This window comes from Neophocaena asiaeorientalis, unplaced genomic scaffold (genome assembly GCF_003031525.2).
Source record: "Neophocaena asiaeorientalis asiaeorientalis breed wild unplaced genomic scaffold, Neophocaena_asiaeorientalis_V1.1 scaffold106, whole genome shotgun sequence".
Classification (NCBI taxonomy): Eukaryota; Metazoa; Chordata; class Mammalia; order Artiodactyla; family Phocoenidae; genus Neophocaena; species Neophocaena asiaeorientalis.
The window spans coordinates 1,799,479-1,805,469 of NW_020172597.1; positions in this window are offsets into that span (position 1 = coordinate 1,799,479).

Here is a 5,991-nt window from a genome sequence, read left to right on the forward strand (position 1 = left end):
TCCTATCCAACCTCTGTTACAGAAACTGAAGCCCAGAGAATTTGAGTTGCCCAAGGTTACACAGCTAGTTAGGGTTAGAGGAACAAGACCCAGGCTCCTTCATGCCCTCTTGCCAGGACTCTGTGTGTGTGCACACGTGCGTGGGGGGGTGGGGGGTTGGCGGGGAGAGAAAAGACAGAGATAGAGGCAGAGACAGATTGAGATTCCGGCCTACTGAGTCCATGCCAGTGTCTTGTGCCAGCGACTCTGTCCAGCGTACTGTCAGCACCTCTTGGAGCTGGAATCCCAGTGTCTGCCATCGCTCTCCGAGTTTGCACAGTCAGCATCCACACAGCCAATCATCTACCTGTGGTTTAATGAGCATCAGACAGTACAACCAGGGACCTGGAAGCCCAGAAAATTCCAATTCCAAGCCCACACTTTATAGTCAATTACCATCGCAACCCCAAACCCTGGAGAGTCCAGAGGTTCAGGAACCATTGAGCCAGCAGCTGGGGCCTCTCTCCAAACATGGATCCCCAACCCTAGGAGGACAGCAGTCACAAAGAGTTCCAACATCAGAAATGTTTCCACCCCTGGGAAGTAGGCAGACAATGGGAAAACGGGACCTAATGTTAATCTAGAATGAGGGGGAGAATCCCAACATTTCTAGGCAGGACAAATCTTCCAGGAATAGACACCTCTGTACTTCCAGACCCTCTCCTCCAGAACCACTGCAGGTTGGTGAGTAAGACTTTATTAACTTGGAAAGAGCCCAGAGAGAGAGGTTTAAGTAGGTTAGCTGTGCCCTATCTATTGGGTTCTCTGCCCAGCCACCCTTTACCAACAAACCCCCTCTTCTCCCTCCACATGGTTACAGCTGTGCCCCCAGCCCCCACCATTTGTATTGTTTCAAAGGACCACTGTGGCTCCGCCCCTTAGAGCATCTGCTCTAAGCTGGACCAATCAGAACCCCCTCCCTGAGGACTGGGGGATACTGGTGATGGGGATGGGTTGAGAAGAAGGAATAGTCCAAGTCTCACAAGATCCTGAAGCTTAGAAACTGTGGGAGGGGGCCCTTTCCACACACCCCGTGGACCAGAGAGGCAAAGAAAGTCTGGCTTCAGAGAAAGAAGCATGAAACAGAAAGGAACAGGGGTAAACAACTGAAGAGTTCAGGGAAATCCAAAATCGACCCCCGGTAACATGCCGTCACTGGTCCTCTGGGGCTCACAGGCACTTTGGCTCTGTCTTCTGCTGAACTCTTTCTCTTCTGGATTAAACATCCTCAGGTCCCTCAGCTGTACCTCACTGGATGTGATCTGGAATGCTTTCCCCATGCTAAACAGACCTGGGGTGTCTCTGTCCTCTGTGGAGCGGAGCATCTGGAAATCAAGTGCTCTGAGCAGCTGTGAGAAGAGGGTGGGAGCCAGCACCTTCCTGCTCCTCTATTCACGCAGCCCAAGTCCATTTGCCTTGTGGCATCCACGCCACTTGGTTGGTCTGCACAAAGCCCGTGGTCCACTGAGACCCTGGTGTTTTCTTCACAGCTGCATTTGTAAAGCCGCCTTTTACTCACTTTCCTTCGTTTCGCTGGAGTAGGTCTTTCAAGATCCTACCCTCTCATCATCTCCCTCTCCTCTGCTCTCATCCCTTCTTCCCTGCCTGCACTCTGCCTCCTATCTCACCCCACACTGAAGCCGGGAAGGCTGCCTAAGATACGGATCTGACCAGCTCGTACCCCTGGCTAAACCTTTCCATGGCTCCTCACCTGAAGGAGAGAGTCCAGACCCCTGGGCATAGCAGTGGAGTCTCGCGTGCTCTGCCCGACCCGTCTCTCCTACTGTCTCCTCCTCTGCACCTCAGACGACATCAGGCCACAGCCCCGCACCTGTTCTCATGGTGCCACTTTGGCACATACGGCTCCTTCAGCCTCTAGTGCCTTTGTCACTGCATCACGGCAGGCAGCCTTGGAGACAGACAGGCTCTGAATGGGTTTGAATGTGAATTCTCTTTGCCAGTAGTCTATATAACCTTGAGGAACCCCATTCCGTCTCTGAGCTTCTGTTGCCTCAATTATAAGCTGGTAATAAAAACACCCACCTTGCGGGGCTGTGGAGAGAACTTGAAATAACCTAGGTGGAGCATCAAGAATGACGCTTATAGGTGCCTCTAATGTGCTTACTAGGACTATACACCTACATCCTGTATATCTAGAAAATTCCTATTTATATATCAAGCCCCAATTCAAGTATCAGCACATCCATGTAGACTTTCCTGATTCCCCATCGAGTCCCGACAGAGCTCCTGCCTGTGACCTCCTAGCAGCTTAAACACGCTCCTATTTGACTACACATCTCCCTACTTGATCACCATCTGCATCCAGGTCTGTCTCCCCACCCTCACATCTGAGCCTGGCCAGGGCAAGGACCAGGTCTGATTTCTCTCTCCAACCCCCAGTACAAAGCCTGGCCCACAGAAGAGATCCGTAGACGTTTATTTAATTGAATCACATTGAATTATTCAAATCTTATTGAATTCTGTCAACCAGCATATTCTCCATCCCTCCCAGCTTTTAGAAGTTGGACTTCCTCCTTCATCACTAACAATAAGAATACCTACGTCGTACTGATTGCCTCTTGCGCGCCAGGCACTTCTCATGATTAACTCCTTTAACGCTAAACAGCCACTCTGTGAGGTAGGCATGGTTATCAGCCTTTTTTTCCCAGTGGGGAAACTGAGGCTCAGAGAGTTGCGTCACGTGTCCAAAGTCAAACAGCTAGGAAGTGAAAGAGCCAGATTTGAGCCCATGTGTTGTTTCCAGCACATTTGCCTTTTTTTTTTACCTTTTTATTCTTAAATAATTTTAGATTTACAGATGAGTTGCAAAGATGGTGCAGAGAGTTTTCAGACGCGCTCCTCTAATCTATTCAATAAATATCTCACGTAAGTATCGCATATTTATCAAAGTCTAACAATAACAGTGGTACAATACGATAGGCATTATTCGGGTTTCCCCAGTGTTTCCACGAGTGCCCTTTTGCTGTTCCAGGACCCAATCCAGCCTTCCAAATTGCAATTAATCTCCTCTCTGTGACCATTTCTCGGTCTTTCCTTGTCTTTCATGACCCTGACACTTTGGGAGAGGAGCAGCCAGGTATTTTACGGAATGTTCCTAGGTTTGGGTCTGTCTTGTGTTTTCTCATGAACAGTCTGAAGCTGTGGATTTGGGGAAGCAGATGGCAGAGTGCCCATCTCCTTGCACGAGATCGGGGGTACGTGATATCCACACGACTTGTTACTGGTGAGGTTAACCTTGATCCCTTGGTTTCTCCTCTGCAGTTACTATTTTTCTGTGCTTGCTTTTAACCACACCTAATGCCTCTCCATCGGCGTCATTGGTGCTGGGAGAGAATTGTGCCTGGCCTGGCGGGATGTTCGGAGAGACAACAGAGCCCGGAATAAAAGGATTCTGGAGCTGCCCACAGCAGAGCCAAAGTGTCAGCTGCCCCGAGTGGCATCCAGAGCATCAGGAAAGGGCGTTCTCCCCACCACTGGAATCATCAAGAAAGGCTTCCCAGGATGGCAGCACTCAGGAGGGATCTGTACAGGCATCAGGGAGAGATGCCATTCCAATCAGGGAACGGGCGCCAGCATGACGTCCTCACAAGGGACAGGGCCTAAATAAGAAGTCAGTGGCTGGACTGAAATTACGAAAAGGTCATCATAGCCATCCCCCTGTCTCCAGGGAGAAGGACTCTGAAACCCTCCCAATCCTTTGAAAACATGTCCACATTTATAGCCTAGAAACTCAGAGCAGTGGTTTCCAGACAGGGAAAAATCAAGCTGGTGGAGCAGCTCACGTTTATCCCCACCGCCTCCTGCCTCTCTGCTCCCACACAGCACTTTGACAACCCTCTGGCATTTATCACAGCCGCCTTTGCTTCTAGAAGCAAGCAAGCATGCGAGTCTGAGCCCCCCGCCCCCCGGCCTGCGCACGGGCGGCGCCTTGCACTTCCTGCTTTGCATCCCACCCCCTCCAGGCACTGACAGCACCCCCCGACCCCCAGGCCTAACACACAGGAGGGGCTTAGCCAATTCTTGCTCCCAGGAAGGTGGGCAGAAAGCAGATCTGCTTCTGCAAGAAGCTTTGAGAAGAATTCTCTGAAGACGTTCTGTGACTCCCACCACCTTCCAAAGCTCAAAAATCATTCTAAAAACTGGTGACTGTGAAATTTCAATTATATTCACAAGGAGAGCTAGAGTGAACCGCAAGAAGCACAGAACAGCGGCTTTGCCTGGGAGAGGTTGGGGACCAGCCTGGAAGCCAGAGCCATCTGTTTCCGGGCGCCACCTGCACATGGCAGCCTTCAATGTATAGCCCTTCAAAGAGGAAACAGTTCCAGGGACAGTAGAAGGCTATAAGGGTGGGTAAGTCAATGCCATGAACGAGCTACTAAAAATAATTTCATGCTCAGAGGCTGCATTCGTAGAACTAAAACGTCCTCTATTAGAGAATTGGGTTCAGAAGGACAAAGCAGATTTTGTGCAGAGGCTGGTCTTGAGAATGGAGAAAGGCTTGGACCTAGTCAGTGAAAGGATTGGAAGAGTGATCCAGATAACAGGAAGATACGTGTGAAGAATCTGAGACAAATGCTGTTTCTGAGGACCTGCAAGGATGGCCAGCGTGACTTTAAGAGAGAAAGCAAGCTGTAGCCAGACGAGGCTGGAGATGTCAGTGGTGGTCAAACCTGCAGAGTCTCGTGGGTCATGCAGAGTTTGGATTTTTACCCCAAGAACAACAAGAAGCCCTATTCTGTTCTTGCATTATGGGCCGCGAGCACACACTGGTCTAAGTCCCAGACACCATCACACACTCACACCCCGGAGAGACAGCTCAGCTACGTCCAGTAGGGACACTGCATTGCAAGAGATTCAAAGGAGCAAGAGAAGGCAGGGGCGGTGTGGGTGTCCCCGGAGCCTTGACCATGAGAACATAGCTTAGTAGAAATCTTGGCCGAGCTGCCATTTGGCGATCTGCACTCACTTTTGGACCTGGCCTTCAGGGATCTCAGAGAACCAGCAGCTGGTAGAAAAGGCTTTCTGCAGCAGAATTACATGATTTGTACTTCTTTTTTTTTTTTTGCCTCGCCCTGCAGAAAACTGGGACCAGAGCTCATCTCTTTCCTGCTGTACTTCCCTTAAGGTCAAAAGACATGAACACCCACTCTGCTCTTCCTAGAGCATACACAGCCAAGTCTCCAGGGTCGCCACCTGATGAGCACACATCTGGGTCCCTAGGCATACCTTCATCGGCATTTCACTGCAACAAACCAGAGACTATTATTTCATCCCTGGACACGGAGGAGAGCCCCACAGCCCTCTGCTCCACTCTACACCACCACGGGCCCCTTTTTTCCTATTTCCCAGAAACTGTTGGAACCTCTCGCACCCATGCGTCCAGAAAGTAGATACAGCTGTCGCTGTTGCTGTCACCCTCACTGGAATGGATTCTGCGGGTCCCTGCTTCTTTACTCCCTAGTCCAAGTCCAGGATGGGTGTGTCTGATGGGTGCTGAGCCTATACCGTGACAGCAGGGGAAGCCAAGAAGGTGAGTTTTCAGATTCTCTCCTGTGGCTGTCTGGTTCCCGCCGAGACTCAAAAGCTGGAAGACTTCTCAGACAGAAGTAGGTGATTCCGATGTTAGCAGACCATCAAGGATGGGATATGCCCACTGCAGGTGGCTTCATACAAACCAGATCCTAGACCATTTCTAGCCTTGTGAAGGTTCTCTTAGTTATAAGCAGCAGCAAGGTGAAGACTAGGAGTGCTAAGGGTTGGATTATAAGGCGTCGTGAGGTTCAGAGAAACAGAAGGGCAGGGGCCGCTACACGGGCAAATCCCTTAGACTCTATGACCCAAGACTCCATAAGACCCAGGATCCCCAAAATTCCTGCTAGCAACATAGAAAAGAGATCTGTGGGTTCCACCTGGGCAGACCTCTGTGTTTAA